Genomic DNA, 17,409 nt, shown 5'->3' with positions numbered 1-17,409 from the left:
TCTAAGTTCTGATGCACTCTCACCTTCCTTTCATTCTTTGCATTGAGATGTTCTCACGTTCAGTTCAAACTTTTCTATGAATCCATACGTGTTTCATAGGTAAATTTCGTCTTCTGAATGGCACTTGCTGGAAGGCACAAGACATGCGAATCCAGGCGCAAAGGTAGTACTCCGTACTATCCAAAGCGGTAAACTTAGTCCAGATCACTTTGATAAACTGGCACTGCTAGCATTTTTGCAAGAATTCAAGGTGATCAGACTGAAAAGATAAAAGACAGATTCTGGAAAAACTGAATATGGTAGAAACCCTAATGATTCAATATATGTACTACTAACACAGATGAGTAAAGCATATTCAATCCTCGTTTCACTCCAATGGTTTCATTTCAAGTATATACAAAAAAAAAATGAAATAACAAACAAACATAATCAACAGAAGCGATGCAGTATTTTTTAGCATCGCAGCATCCGCAAAAATAATTCTCCATCTCTCTCTCCCCCTTTAATCTACGATATTTTTTGTATACAAGTTTTTTTTTTTATCACAGAGACCTCTCTGTGTTTGCTTCTGATGATGTTAAAGGTTCAGTCGTGGCAAAGGATCTCAATGTGGTAGAGTCTGCATTGCTTGGTCTCTGATCGTTGTTTCCATTGAGGTATGGGTCGCCGATCAGGGCTGGTTTGGTGACCCTGTCCATGGAGACTTCCTTCTCTCCTGTCAGCATTAGGACAATGTTGGCCATGTTTGGACGCAGTTTCATCGCGTCTTGGGTGCATAGTAGACCAACCTTCAAGAAACGACATGCCTCTTCAACGTTCATGTCCTCCCCTACTTCAGCATCTATGATCTCCTCAAGTTTTCTTTGCTCATAGTATGCCCATGTCTGCAAGAGCACCCACAAAACTTTCAAATTCAGGAACACCCAGCTAAGTGAGCTTGACCACAGAGAAAAAAAATATATCTTGAGTGTTTGTACTTGGAACGTCATTCATTTTTAAGGTATATTTTACTTTATTTGGATACATGACAAGGCGAGCTACAACCATATGACTCTTTAGGTTTAGCTACAAAAGACGTTTGGTAGCTGACCGAATATAAATGACAGACTATAAATACAATAGTTACAGTTAATTCATCAAATACCAAATACTAAACAATATTAGGTCTGGTTAATCTATATCCTGTGGAAGTCATAAAATCCCTGTGTTCCAAGCAGGCCCTAAATGATAACTTCAGCATTGGAAAGCTAACTAAACTGAGAACCTCAAACTGAAGCGTAGGCTTACAAAGTATGACAGCGCTTACCCTCTCAAGCAGAAATTGATCTCCATGAGGCAATCTACTATTGTGGTTACATCTACCAGTAACAATTTCCAGTAGCACAACACCAAAACTATAGATATCTGATTTCTTTGTCACTTGTCCCCTGACAGCATATTCAGGAGCCAGGTATCCTCTGAAAAGGAACAAAAAAAAACAATGCAGATAAGAACTAAATATATTGTACACAATAATTCATTCAAACATCCAAAGCAAGGTTATGCTTACATTGTTCCTGCAACCTTAGTGCTCACATGAGTTGCATTGGGCGGGAGGAGCCTTGCCAACCCAAAATCAGAAATCTTTGGGGTAAGATCCTTGTCAAGAAGAATATTGCTTTGCCTTTATATCTCGATGAATTATAGGGGGGCGAATTTCCTCGTGAAGATAAGCAAGCCCACGAGCAACACCTACAGCAATTTTGACACGGGCTCTCCAATTGAATCAGATGTTGCTCCGGCCTGAACCTGCAATACCATATGAGTACACATATCACATATCTACTAGAAAATTGACTTGTTAAAGGAATAAAGTTGGTAAGCATGTCACCTAGAAGTGTATATGAAAGACTATTGTTCTCAAGATAATTGTACACAAGAATCCTATGAGACCCTTCGGCACAGCAACCAACCAAGGTAATTAGGTTTTCATGTACGATATCTGAAATTGCTGTAAGTTCAGTTACAAACTCTCGGATACCCTGCCTTGAACTAGCAGAAAGGACCTTCACCACGACAATTGTTCCATCTTTAAGCTTTCCCTGATCAAATAGGGTAAAGCTTAAATAAGACAATTCGATACAATAGACATTAAACCTGATTGAAGTGGCCAACTATGAAAATTACCCTGAAAACGGAGCCAAAACCGCCCTCACCGATCTTATTTGCCCCACTAAAATCATGTGTAGCTTTCCTCATCTCACGATAGGAAAAAATATTCACCTTGCTTCCTCCTGGCACAGCCAGAACATAAATGTAAATGTATCAGGAGTTTTTCTTTTCTAGACAGAAGATTTTATAATTCAGATGTATTATACAAAAATGCTCACCTTCATTTTCAGTATTTTGTTTCATGCCTGTCCCACACATAAAACAGGAGGCCATTTTTTTTGAAAATTGAATATAGTTGATGCCCCCAGAATTGAATGACCTCTGAGCTCCTGAGAAATAAGTGGTCTTGGGTCAAGTTTGAAATTTGAGAGAGAGGTACAACATTAGATGTAAAAGGGTGTGTGTATGTGTGTGGCTGTATGGGGTTTCTAAACCCACTCCTTTATTCTTCTTAATATAATGATACGCAGCTCTCCTGCGTGTTCGAGAAAAAAAAAACTCCTGAGAAATAGACAGAGGGGCATAAGAAAAGTAACAGAGATGATAGCATACAATTAATCAGTCTCAATGTAACAACCCAATGGTCCCTCGTGATCATTATTGTGTAATCATAGATAGGCCCACTTACTGGTACACGTTCACTGTGAAAAACACTTAATTATGTATATAAATAAGAGACCTGATGCACCCATGTGCAGATTTGACTCTACCTATCACATTATTAGCTCTGTTAAATCAATTAGTGTTTATTCTGGAGTTAAACGGTCAACTTGCTAAGCTAATATAAAACATGTCTAGTGGGGTAAGGGAATATATAGTCCTGAAATCACATGAAAACAGAACAAGGTTGATGTAACTTGAAAAAAAAAACAGAGAACAACCTGTGTTGACATGAGCTTTAATAACAACGAAAGTAAGCATTGGCACAACTGGCAGACATATTCTTCGCACACCACCAGTTTTACACTGAGAAAATGGATAAGGTCGACTTGATTTTACAGAAAACAAAATAGTGCATTCTTATTTTCACCAAAAGTTGATATTTTCATGAACTTTCTGTGTTCCTCTCATGACAGTATGAAAAATTCTGGTGGAAGGCTGTGGATGAAGCTTTGCTCTAGGCGCTTAGTTTCTTTGGTCCTGTGCTATCTTAGCGTTGGTAGCTTTTCCTGCTTCTTTCTGGATGAACTGTAAAGTCCAGGTGGACAAATTTGGCAATCCTTGCACTGTAAACGACTCTGTTGGTCTTTTGATGTTAATTGAAAGGCCGGGGCATGGGCCCTTAAACTCATAAAAAAACAGTATGAAAAATTTCCACTTCCTTTATGTTAGTGTTTGATTGCGAAATAAAACTAAATTAGATAGTCCATATTTGACAATTCCTAGTCAAAACGGTGAAGTAACAACATTCCTATCCACCCACCGTAGATACCCAGCCATTCGCACGGTACTTTCCTCCTTTATACAAAGACAATGCATTTCGCTTCCTTTGGGATGCAAAATGGAAGAAGTATTACATAAACAAAGAAAGTGAAAGTAGTAACCAATCTACCGATGTCAAACTGCATTCACAGATCCAACCCACCTAAACTAGACTAGGCGCGGAGGCGCCAATCAAGAATTTAGCTAATCAGTGCAACAGGGTTGCACACACAAGGGCAATGTAATAAAAGTTAGTGAAGAAATTTCAGAAAGATGTCCCCCTGACGTTTATTTTTGCAGAGGCAAGCCACCGTACGGACTCCACCTCAAACATTCCCAAGAATTTATAAATAAGATCATCAAGCAATCCGCTCGAATGAGACAACCAATCCAGATCAATAGATCACCTGAAACCTCATTTACGGAAGTCGCCAAACCCAGCAGCGCCCGAAAGGGCGAATGCCGACGCACATCGCTACAGTCTCGTTGGCGGCGCCGCAACAAAAGAGCGTCTTTTAACACCAAAAGGAGGGGGGGAGGGCAAAGCAGCTTGATCTTTGGAGCCTAGAGGGGGGGGGGGGGGGGGGGGGGGGGGGGGGTTTGCGGGGAGGATTGGGGGAGGGCAAAGCAGCTTGATCTTTGGAGCCTAGAAGCCCAAGAACCAAGAAAAGAAGCTTAGATCCTCAGCACCCGACCCCAAGAACCAAGAACTGACAACTCACCTGATACTGGCGCTCTGCCGGCCTCAATGCCGGCGCCCAAGAACCCGCGGCGCGTTCCCTCGCCGGTGAGGATTGGGGAGACACGGCCAGTCGGCCACACAAAGAGAGAGAAACGAAGAACAGAGGTACAGGTACTAGATGAGCTTTGTGTGGTAAGTCGGCAAATCATCCAGCCATCTGACTTTCCCTTCCGTTTATAAATTCTCTCTCCCGCTAAACTGAACGGTTGAACTCTGAAGTCAGAACATGTCACAGGGGACACAGCAGGGCACGAGACGTCTTCTTATTAGACGTATTTTTCATTGTTTGCTTTTCTGTCACGTGGGCCATAGGCCAGTGTCATGTAACCGGTATACAAATGCCAGAACTCTGTAAAAGAAACACATCGAAAAAAAGTAAACACGAACATGCTAAGGCAGGAGCTTACCTCGCCGGCGTTCCTCCCTGATCTGTGCTATTTGTAGTGCTCACGTCGACAGCTTGACACCGGCGGCCACAGGTGTTACAGCGGTATCAGAGACGGTTTATCCTCGGCCTCCGCTCTCGATTCCGCTCAGCTTCGATCTTCGATTCGTAATTCCGGTCGGTGGGTTGATCTCCACCCCGCATCCTTGTGGTGTGGGCGAGAGGTCCCGTAAATCCCTCCTTTGGTTGAATCGGGTCAGCTAGCGGCGTCGAGTTCGTCTAATCCATCCACAAATTTTCCATCCACCCACCCCACCTCCTCCATAGATACCTGGATCCGCTGCAGTTCCTGCCCTCCATCTGTGTCGCGGCACTGCAACAGGTTTCTCTTCGTCCACAATCGACTGCGAGCGGGCGCCATCACCACCCGTTCGTCGGCGGTTCCATCCTCTACGGCACAATTCTCGACTGGGGGACTACATCAACAACTTGGTTCGGTGGCGTGAACCCTTTGTGAGACTTTCTCCAACTTCTCACTCCATTTCCTTCTAGCACGCTTGAATTAGTGGTGAGGGTTGCGAGGCGCTTGTTCTCGTGTAAAATTCCATAGCCAACTGGTTCAATTGCGGTGTGGTGGCGTTCGGAGGGGAAGTGTCCATCGACTTGGGTTGCGGGACACTTGTTTCCGTGTAAAATTCCTCGGTCGAGCCTCACTTCCAGGCGGCGGTGATTAGTTGTTGTGTGGAGCAGTCAATAGGGGAGGTGTGAACCAAACCTGTTGTTCCACTAGTTTCAGTCACGGCTCCGTCTAAGCCTTCCCATCCTAAACCATCCAAGCAGACCTAAATTCTGTTGGATCAGATGTCGAAGAGCGCTGATGATGACCAATCCAAGTGGGACCAGGTGATGGATCATTTCGATCTCTTGTTCAATCGTATGACGGATATGGGTATCGTCCAACAAGAGATGAAAACTCAAATTGAGTTAAACAACGCAAAGGTTGACAAGTGTTCTGCAGATCAACAGTTCATTGCTCAGCAAGTTAGAGCTAATGGCCAGGTAGTAGCTCAACTGACCCTGCGGCAGTTTGAGGAGGAGAAAAGCTCTACCAGTCATGGTTCATCGTCCCTGGTGTACGATGATGAAGAAGAGCACTTCCAGAACATGTTTGCCAAGGACAAGAACATTCAGAAACCTGAGCAGTCTAAGTATCACAGATCCAAACTAGAGCAAGACAAGGGAGAAGGGGTACCTCATCATGCTCTGCCTAAAATGCTTTTTCCCAAGTTTGATGGCCTTCATCCCAAAATCTGGATTGACAATTGCTGCAATTACTTCTCTATCTATAATGTGCCTGAGAGACTTTGGGTGTCTTCTGTCACCATGCATCTAGAGGGCAATGCTGCCAAGTGGTACCAAGCCTATAAACATACACATACTAAGATCTCTTGGGTCACCTTTTGCTTGGCTGTGGAATAGCAATTTGGAGCTGATGATTATAGAAATGCCCTCACTGAGTTGATTGATCTCAAGCAGTCAGGCACTGTGGAAGACTATACTACTAAGTTTGAGCAATTGCAGTTTGATATTACTATGCATAGCTATCATTATGATGATCTTTCTTCACCTCCCACTATGTCAGTGGTCTCAAAGATGACATTAGGGCAGTGGTTGAGCCTCAGGTACCAACAACTGTACACAGAGCTGCTATTATAGCCAGGATTCAGCAAAAGGTGCTTGATAGAGGAAAAAACAAGTACCAGAAGGCTCCTATTCTTCCCAAGCCAACCCCACACCATAGAACTAAGACCAAGCCACAACTAGTTTCTGGTACTCTATGGAGGGATAGATAGCTGAGGGACTACAGAAAAGCTAATGGATTGTGCTACACTTGTGGGGAGAAATTTGAACCAGGACATATTGAGGTCTATCCCAAGAGAGCCAAACCACACAGCAATGCTCTAGTGGTCAATGACTTAGATAGAGAACTCAGTGATGATGTTCTCAATCAATTAGCAATCAAGGATGCTTTACCAGACCAATTTTATCAATTGTCCCTCAATGCATTGACCAGCACTAATACAAGCAGCAGTATTAAACTGAAAACTAGGGTCAAGAACAAGATTATGCTTACTCTATTAGACAGTGGCAATTCTCATAGCTTTGTAAGTGCCCAGTTCACCCAACTAGCTGGCCTACCAACTGTGCCAATGTCCCCTCACAAAGTAAAACTTGCAAATAGGGAGTGGATAGTGGCTGATCAAATGGTCAAGCAATTGGAATGGTATTGTCAGGGTCATACATTGGTTGCTGATATGACAGTACTAGATATGCACCCCTATGACGCTATTCTGGGTTTTGATTGGTTGCAGCGCCATAGTCCAATGCAGTGTGATTGGCAACTTAAAACTCTTGAATTCAAGGTGAATGGACGGCCAGTGAAATTGCAAGGCATCAATCCACCACCTCTGCAGCTAACAGCTATATTTGCAACTAAAGTCTATAATTCCACCAAAGACAATGATGTTTGGGCCTTTGTCTTAGTGGACTAGATCCCACAACACCAGATCCAGCCTACCAATTCCACTATCCTTCCATCATCTATACAACAGGTGTTGACACAGTATGAGGATGTTTTCTCTGATCCACAGACCTTACCACCACAAAGGTCTTATGATCACTCAATTCCTTTGCTTCCTGGTTCCATTCCTGTAAATTCAAAACCATATCATTACTCTCCCCACCATAAATCAGAGATAGAAAGGCAGGTTCAACAGTTACTCCAAGCTAGATTAATTTGCCACAGCCACAGCCCCTTTGCTTCTCCCGTCCTACTTGTTAAGAAGAAAGATGGAACATGGAGGTTTTGTGTAGATTATAGGAAACTCAATGCCTTCACTATAAAAAATAGGTTTCCAATGCCTATAATAGAGGAGATACTGGATGAGTTGGGTGGTGCCAAATTCTTCACAAAATTGGATATGAGGTCTGGTTACCATTAGGTCAGAATGCTTCCAGAGGATGAGCACAAGACAGCATTTAAGACACATCACGGCCACTACTAGTTTAAGGTGATGCCTTTTGGACTCACTAATGCACCTGCCACTTTCCAGTGTATCATGAATCAAATCCTTTAGCCTTTTCTCAAAAAATTTGTGTTGGTCTTTCTAGATGATATATTGATATATAGCACCACTTTAGAAGATCATGCTAGTCATCTTGAGCAAGTGTTGGCCACCCTTAGACAGCATTAGTTGTACTTGAAATCTTCTAAATGTACTTTTGCTCAAGATAGTCTAGAATATTTGGGTCACATAATCTCTTCTCAAGGTGTGGCCACTGATAAAAACAAGATCACTACTATGCTACATTGGCCAGTACCTACTACAGTCACTGAGCTGAGAGCTTTTCTAGGACTCACTGGATATTATAGGAGGTTTGTTAAACATTATGGACTGCTTACTAAACCTCTTACACAGTTGCTCAAATGTAAGCAGTTTGCCTGGTCTGAAACAGCTCAGTAGGCCTTTGATGAGGTCAAAATGGCCATGACCAGAACTCCTGTCTTGGGCCTTCTAGATTTCACACAACCATTTACTCTAGAAACTGATGCTTGTTGTAAGTGCAATCAAGCCCTATTGTGGGTTTTGGCATTGATGGACACCAAATTAGAGGACTAATGAGATTTATCAAGATGACAAGCAGGGAATCAAAAAATGAGGATGATGTATAGGTTGCAGGTGTCCTAAGTACAAAAGGTGGCCAGACCTAGCTCAAAGGAAGTTTAAATTCTTTTATGTTTTGAAATTGAGTTTAGGGAAAGTCGTACTATTAAGAGAGATTTTAGGATAGTTGGTCAACTGTTGAACCAGATGCTCAAATTCACAGATCTACATCCTTTCACCTAGTCAAAACAGCTAGCCAAATTTCATATCATCTTACCTGTTTTGGCTAGGGTGGTAGTGCCGCCCTTAACTGGCCGTTGGGCTCGAGGGGTACTTATACCCTTCAGGCTCGGCCTACAACAGTCATCTTCTTTACTCAGTCATTCTACTCGAAACAAGATAGAACCAAAAGCTCACCTCTCTCCTCTATTGTTGCTCCTCCACCCCTCAAGTAAATCCTTGATTCCAACCATCAAAACTTGAGAGAAAAGGCAGCAAAACTCGATTAGAGAGTAGATCCACTGATTCCCAAAGTCTAAGAGCATTTGGTTCATATTTGGCCAGCGGTTCTAGGGTTTGTTACTCTTGGAGCTTGCTCCTAGTCGGCTAGGCATCGCCCTTGTGCTTGCCAACCCATGTGGCAGCTTTGGTAGGTTTGTAACCTCATTCAAAAGCTAAGAAATCACCTCTCACCTCAAGAGTTTGCTCTCTTGATTTGAGAATGAGGGTAAGGCAAGCCTTTGTGGCAAGCTCAAGCCTTTTGTGGCTTCCTCAACAACGTGGACTTAGGCAAACCTTTATGGTGAGCTGAACCACAGGATAAATCTTATGTCTCGCATGCTCTATCTTGTTTACTTGCTGTTTTAGCTCATTGCTAGCTGTTGTTAGGGTTTAGTTGCTCGATCCACTCTCATGTGGAGTTTCTATAGTATTTAGTCTTCGAACTGGATCTTGCCTTTATATTGTAGGATTAAGCAGCTAGTGGGGTCAGGTTCATCTCTGTAAAATCTCAGCTGTGTTAAATTTATTTTTGTAGAGCGGTAGTGCCACCCTGTAAGGCCGACAGTGCCACCCTCTATTCTAACAGAGTTTTGAGTTAAATTTTTATAGGCCTATTCACCCCTCCTCTAGGCCTCCTTTATCTACCTGTAGATCCTACAAGTAGTATCGGAGCAAGGTTGCTTCGTATATGCTTCACCGCGTGAAGTATGGAAGGAGGAGGTTCGAGGACCATTCACGATGTGGACGCAAGTGGTGTGCACATCAAAGATGTCGGCAGCAGCAACGAGTTGTCCATGTCGATAGCAAGTGATGCCACCATCAAAGAACCCAAGACCACCAATGCCAAAAGAAGAAAGGCAAGAAAAGAAAGAAAAGCCGCCAAGATCGCAACAAGAGAAGCTAGAGAAAAGAAGAAGGAAGAGCAACGACTTAACGATAAGAAGAAGAGAAAAGAAGAGAGAAGAATCACAAGAGAGGCAAGAGCCAAGAGAAGGGTAGCAAGAGCTCAAGAGCAAGAGAAAAATGAGTATGATGCATCCTCTAGTGAGCTCTCTAGTAGCTCAGATGATGGAGATGATGATGTGTCATACCATGCTTCAAAAGATAGTAAGAAAGTGAAGAGCAAGGACAAGAAGAAGGATAGCGATGACAAGGGTAGCAACAACAAGAAGAAGAAATATGCCGTCGTATCCTTTAATTATTCTTACTTGTCTAACCATAACAAAATATCCTTCATCAATGTACCCGCGGGCAAGTTGCCTCATTTTGATGGGACAAACTTTGCCAAGTGGAAGCACTTGATGAGTGCCTATCTTGTAGGACTTCACCCCAGTCTTTGGGAGATTGTGGTGAACGGATTGCAGCCATAGGAAGATCCCGAAGCGCCAATAAATGAGGAGCTAGCTGCTGTCCATCTCAATGGCCAAGCCACAAGTATTCTTCTTAGTGCCTTGGATGGAAATGAGTACAACCGAGTGATGAATGTCAATGTTGCAAAACATATTTGGGACACTTTGCATCTAGCACATGAAGGTGTTGATAAAGTGAGGAAAGCAAAGATTGATTTGTTGATGGCTAAGCTCAATAGGTTCGTGATTGTTGATGGAGAGGGACCACAAGAGATGTTTGATAGATTGATGACCTTGGTGGGCAAGATTAGAGGGTATGGATGTGATGAGCTTGATGATCACAAAGTGGTGAAAGTTATGTTGGAAGCCTACTCACCAAGAAATGAGACCGTAGTTACCTTGATTAGAGATAAGAAGAAGTTTGAGCACTTCACACTAAATGATGTGCTTGGAAGATTGTTGACATTTGACATGCAAAAGGAAGAAGCCAATGAAAGGAGAAGACTTGGTGAGTTGCAAGCCAAGTTAGAAGGCATGAAAATCAAGGAAGTAGCTCTCAAGGCCAATAAATCAAGCAATCAAGGCACCTCCAACAAGGTAAAGGGCAACAAGCAAGCATCAACAAGTCAACCCAAGGAAATCAAGTCAACTCCACAAAATGATGATCCAAGTTCATCCTCAAGTGAAGATGAAGATGATGGGGCTGATTACATGAAGATTGATGACATGGCTTTGTTCATGAAGTGCTATCATAAGGGGTTGAAAAAGAATGGTTATAAAATAGTGCAAAGAAGGTTCCCAAACAAGAAGAATAGGACTTGCTACAATTGTGGCAGCACGGAGCACTTCATTGCTAAGTGTCCCTATGACAAGAAAGAAAACAAATACAAGAGGGACAACAATAAAGGCAAGCATGAACACAAAAAGAGATATAAGCAAATAGGAGAGGCACACATTGAGCATGAGTGGGACTCAACTAAGGGGTCAAGTGATGAGGATGTGAAGGTTGCAACCATGGCCATTCAAAAGCCATCCTCTACACCAAGGCTCTTCAACAACATGTCCGATGATGATGACCACCGCTCCACTCACGTTTGTCTTATGGCAAAGGGTGAGAAGGTAAAACGAAGAGCTAAATCTCCTCCACCTCCTAGTGACATCTCTAGTAGTGAACTTAGTGATTCTAGTGATGATAATACTAGTGATGTTGAGAAATATGCTAAATTGACTAAAAAGTTGAATCCTAAGACCAAGCTCTTCATCATAAATCTAATGGAGGAATTAGAAAATGTCAAAGCCGAGCTAGCTGATAGAGATGAATATCTAGAGGAAACCAAAAAGATGTATATTGGCTGCAAGAAAGCTTTTGAGTTAGAGAGAAGTGAGGTGAACTCTTTGAACAAGGCCTTGGCCGAAGAACAAAGAGAACATGCTCTCACAAAGAAGGCAAATATTGCACTCAATGATAAGTATTGTGTCTTAGTTGAAAAGCACAACAAACTTGAGAAGTAATATAATCTTCTATGTGAGAGCACCCCACTCCCCTCTAACACAAATGACACTTCTATTCTCTCCACTAGTCAAGGATGTGGAAAGTGTTATAATATTGACTTAAATATTTATTCCACTAACCTTGCAAACTTGGAGGTTATGAAAAAGGAGATTGCTAGACTCAATGATATGTTAGAAAAAAGGTACATGGAAGGCAAGAAACCTACTGGTGGCAAAGTTCAAAAACCAAAGAGGCCGCAATACAAAGATGGAAGAAATCCATGCATCAAAGATGGGCTTAGGCACACTCATGGAGGTAAAACCAATGGGAGAAAGGTAATCAATGGATATGAGTGTGTTCAGTTAATGAGCAAAGGGCAGGAAGGTATAGATAGGTCTATACAGATGGTGGCACAAGGCCAGCCTAGAGCAGCACCGTAGCCTATGGGCGGTAGTGCCGCCCCCACAAAAAAGGGAAGACCACCTTCTTCTCCTCTGCTCATGTCAAGCCCAAGAAGAAGGTGTCTCATCCTGAGCAGGTTATCCAGAAACCAAAGAAATCTATCTGGGTCACTCCAAATAGATATGCCTATCAACCAAAGGCAAAAGCACCTTCACAATGTTTGAATTCTAACTTTGTCTTTCAGCACAATAACAAGGGGGAAGTGTTTGCCAAGTTTGTTGGCAATGGTCAAAATGTTTATCATAATGCTTTCATTTGGGTTCCTGAAGTTCTTGTGACTAACATGCAAGGCCCCAATAATATTTGGGGACCTAAAACTAGGAACTAAACTTGTGTTGCAGGCATACTCCTCCGGTAGGTCAAGTTGGGTGCTTGATAGTGGCTGTACAAAATTATATGACCGGAGAAAGGAGTATGTTCTTATCATACTCCCCAACTACAAATTTAGATGAGAATATCATATTTGGTGATAATTCAAAAGGGGGTGTGATTGGACTTGGTAAAGTAGCTATTACACTTAATCATTCAATTACAAATGTCTTATATGTTGATTCCTTGAAGTACAATCTGTTGTCCGTCTCTCAATTGTGTGAGATGGGTTACAATTGTCTCTTCACTGATAAGGGTGTGGAAGTCTCTAAGAGGGAGGATTCCTCCATTGTCTTTATGGGTCGCCTCAAGAACAAGCTTTACCTAGTTGATTTCAGCAAAGGAAAAGCTAAGCTTGAGACCTGTTTAGTGGCAAAATCTAGCATGGGTTGGCTATGGCATCGCCGACTAGCTCATGTTGGGATGAGGAACTTGGCCAAACTCCTAAAAGACAATCGCATCCTTGGACTAACCAATGTTCAATTTGAGAAAGACAGGATTTGTAGTGCTTGCCAAGCCAGAAAGCAAGTAGGTGTATCTCACCCACCAAAGAGCATCATGACCACCACACAACCGTTGGAGTTGATTCACATAAATCTCTTTGGACCGGTCACCTACCTAAGCATCAGGGGTAACAAATATGGTCTAGTTATTATTGATGATTATTCCTGTTTCACTTGGGTGTTCTTTATTTATGATAAGTCCCAGCTACAAGAGAAAGCCAAGATATTTGTGAGAAGGGCACAAAGGAAGTTCGGTCTTCCTATCAAGACGATAAGAAGTGACAATGGGACCGAATTCAAGAACACTCTAGTTGAAGAGTTTCTTGATGATGAGGGCATCAAACATGAGTTTTTAACTCCTTACACCCCTCAACAAAATGGTGTAGTAGAGAGGAAGAACCGTACACTTCTTGATATGGCAAGGACAATGCTAGATGAGTACAAGACGTCGGACCTCTTTTGGAGTGACGCTGTCAACACCGCTTGCCATGCAATCAACCACCTCTACTTACATAAGAAATTCAAGAAGACTTCATATGAGCTTCTAACCGGTAACAAACCAAATGTGTCATACTTTAGAGTGTTTTGGTGTACGTGTTTTATACTTAACAAAAGACCCAAAACCTCTAAATTTGCACCTAAAGTTAATGAAGGCATTCTTCTCGGTTATAGATCAAATGGGCATGCCTATCGTGTCTTCAACAAAACCATGGGTAGAGTTGAAGTCATGGTAGATGTGACATTTGATGAATCTAATGGCTCTCAAGTGGAGCAAGTTAATTCAAGTGTTGTAGGAAAGGAGGATCCACCATGTGAAGCAATCAAGTAAATGGCTATAGGCGACATTAGGCCACAAGAAGATCGAGCCACTGATGATGAGGATCCCCAGGATGTTCCTGCACAAATTTTCGCTGACGTACTCCATCGACAAGAGCAGTGCTCACCTACTGAATTTTAGCAGGGTGGTAGTGCCACTCCATCCACCTCAGCAGCAGCTCCTTCAACTCCTACTCCATCACTTCAAGGACTCAACTTGGAGCCTATTTTTGAACAAGAAGAAGCTAAAAGTCCAGAAGAAGAACAAGGAGGTGTTGAGCATCCAAGGCTACGTCAAACTATACAATGGGATCACCCCGTTGACAACATCCTTGGGAGCATTCGAAAGGGGGTAACAACTCATTCACATTTAGCAAATTTTTGCCAATATCACTCGTTTGTTTCCTCTTTGGAACCTCTCAAGGTAGAACAAGCACTTGGAGATCCAGATTGGGTCATGGCCATGCAAGAAGAGCTCAACAACTTTGAGAGAAATCAAGTGTGGAACTTGGTGGAAAGGCCCAATACCAATGTTATTGGTACCAAATGGGTCTTCCGCAATAAGCAAGATGAAAATGGCGTGGTGACAAGGAACAATGCAAGATTGGTGGCCCAAGGCTTCACTCAAGTAGAGGGCTTGGACTTTGAAGAAACATATGCACCGGTGGCAAGACTTGAAGCTATTCGAATGCTTCTAGCCTTTGCTGCCCATCATGACTTCAAGTTGTACCAAATGGATGTCAAGAGTGCATTCCTCAATGGCCCAATACAAGAGTTGGTATATGTGGAGCAGCCACCGGGGTTTGAAGATCCCAAGTTCCCCAACCACGTCTATAAACTCTAAAAGGCGCTCTATGGGCTTAAGCAAGCACCAAGAGTATGGTATGAATGCCTTAAGGAATTCTTGCTCAAATAAGACTTTGAAATAGGCAAAGCTGATCCTACACTCTTTACTCACAAAGTTGGAAATGATATATTTGTGTGCCAAATATATGTCGATGACATAATATTTGGTAGTACTAACCATGTGTATTGTGATGAGTTTAGTAGGATCATGACTAAGAGATTTGAGATGTCCATGATGGGTGAGCTAAAGTTCTTCCTTGGATTTCAAATCAAGCAAATAAAGAAAGGGACATTCATTAGCCAAACCAAGTACACCCATGATATGCTTAAAAAGTTAGACATGGTGAATGCCAAGCCTATCAAAACTCACATGCCAACCAATGGACATCTTGATCTAAATGAAGAAGGGAAAGTCATGGACATCAAGGTATATCGCTCCATGATCGGCTCTCTACTTTACTTATGTGCATCTAGGCCAAACATAATGCTTAGTGTGTGCATGTGTGCTAGATTTCAAGCCAACCCGAAAGAGTGCTATTTAGTGGCTGTTAAAAGAATCTTAAGATATTTAGTACACACTCCTAACCTTGGCTTGTGGTATCCCAAGGGCTCTAAGTTCAATCTACTTGGCTATTTGGATTCCGATTATGCCGGTTGCAAGGTAGATAGAAAAAGTACTTCGGGGACGTGTTAATTCCTTGGATGGTCTCTAATGTCTTGGAGCTCAAAGAAGCAAAATTATGTAGCCCTTTCCACTGCCGAGGCCAAGTATGTTGCAGCCGGTGCATGCTCTTATGTGATAATGAAAGTGCCATAAAGCTTGCAATCAATCCCGTAAGCCACTCAAGAACCAAGCATATAGACATCCGACATCACTTCTTGAGAGACCACGAAATCAAAGGAGATAGTGAATTTCGTTATGTGAGCACCGAAAAACAACTAGCCGATATCTTCACTAAGCCTCTCGATGAGTCAAGGTTTTGTGCTTTGCGTAGTGAGCTAAATATACTTGATTCTCGTAATATGGTTTGAAATATGGCACACCTCTGTTTGATAATCTAGCAACATAGGAAAATGATTTAAAAGGGTACTATATTGTGTTTCAAAACCATTTCAAAAGGCCAACTAAGTATCATGACCATTGTCTGTATTGTTGATCGCTTACTGGTCATGATATTTAGAGAATATATATCCATATCTAAGGTAAAGAAGGTCATAGAGTTTTAGAGTAATCCCTACAAAATTGACAAGGCGGCAGTGCCACCCTCTGAAAACTAGGTCATTTTCTGTCAATTTTGGCTGGGTCGCGGGGCCCGTTTTCTTCTATCTATTTATTCCTCTAGCCCCCGACTCAACTCTTCCCTTCTCTCCCAGCCGACGCCGACGCCCATGCTCCTCTCTTCCTCTCTCTCAAGCACGTGCCACTGCCATTCCTTACGACCTGCCACCCCGGTAGTGCCGCCCCTGCAGCTGGCCGAGACTCCTCATCGCTGGTCCCTGCAGGAAGCTCCTGGCCGAGCCCTTTCTCCTCTTCTCCCTCCACTCCAATGTTTGGAAGCAAGGTGAAACCCTAACCCCATTTGATCTATGCAATGTGAAGCTTTTGGTCATAGATTCCTGTTTCTAGGGGGAGTATGAAGGGTTTAGAAAGGTTTTTGATGGTTGAATCGGATTGATTTTGAATTTCACCGGTTGGATGATTTTGGGGAGAGCGGCAATGTTGCTCATGGGACCATTAATGGCACCTCTAGCATATTCTAACTGCTATACTCAATCTCATAAAATCAATGAAGTTTAGAGTAGATTGGATTCATTTATCAAAATTGTTTCTAATGTTTTTCATATTCAATCTTTCAAATCCATAGCTAGGGTTTCATATATTTTTCGTTTAGACTGTGATTATGAAATTATGATGATGGATAGATACTGTTGGAAGTAGGATTTATCCAGAATGAGAAAGGTGAAAAAGACCTAGTGAAGCAACTGAGGGCGACAGTGCCGGCCTCAGGGGGCGGCAGTGCCACCCTACCATGCTAATTCCAAATCCAGCAAAGCTTCCTGTGTCATTTTTAAAATTCATTTTCTTATTAAAACCTGCTTGCAGCTGTTTCTAACTCATCATCTTTTATAGTTTCTCATCAAGTCTCATTTAATTGCATAGATGGACCAAGGAAAAAGAAAGGTGATGTCAACTAAGCAAAAGGTCAAGAGAGGCAGGGGACGGGCAACCTATACTCCCAGTGATAGAAATCTTGATGAAGACCTTACTGAAGAAGAAAGAATTCAGAAGATGGGAATGACCATTCGTGTGTGGCCTGATTCTCCTCTGCACATTTCAGAGTTTGATAGTAGCTACATGAGAGATAACACTGATGTGTTCAACCTCAATCCTCCCCAAAATAGTGACAATCATAAGGTCATTGATTATTCTATGAGTTAGAAGAAGACTGGTGAAGCTAGAGAGATTGATCCTTACTCCTCTAATAGATCTAATGACATTGATTATAGATTTTGGAATGCTTTCCAATCTAATTTTTATGCCATAGCCATCCTATCCAAGTCAAAGGGCAAGATCAGCAAGATGCAGTATATTGATTTTGGTGACTTGGAGAGCAGAGATGATCATGGATTTGTTGTAGCCATCAAGACCTGTGACTGCTTTGAGATGATAGATATCATGAGTTTCAGGTATGATTGGAACAGGAA

The 17,409-nt window shown here is 42.4% G+C and overlaps 1 pseudogene; it reads right to left on the bottom strand.

Moving 5' to 3' along the window:
- Positions 1-351: 351 nt before the first annotated feature.
- On the bottom strand, positions 352-4,526 carry LOC136471974 (cold-responsive protein kinase 1-like; annotated as a pseudogene).
- Positions 4,527-17,409: the final 12,883 nt, after the last annotated feature.

This window comes from Miscanthus floridulus, chromosome 8 (genome assembly GCF_019320115.1).
Source record: "Miscanthus floridulus cultivar M001 chromosome 8, ASM1932011v1, whole genome shotgun sequence".
NCBI classification, from domain to species: domain Eukaryota; kingdom Viridiplantae; phylum Streptophyta; class Magnoliopsida; order Poales; family Poaceae; genus Miscanthus; species Miscanthus floridulus.
Note: the sequence above shows the minus strand (reverse complement) of the source record. Positions and strands in the feature narration are given on the sequence as shown.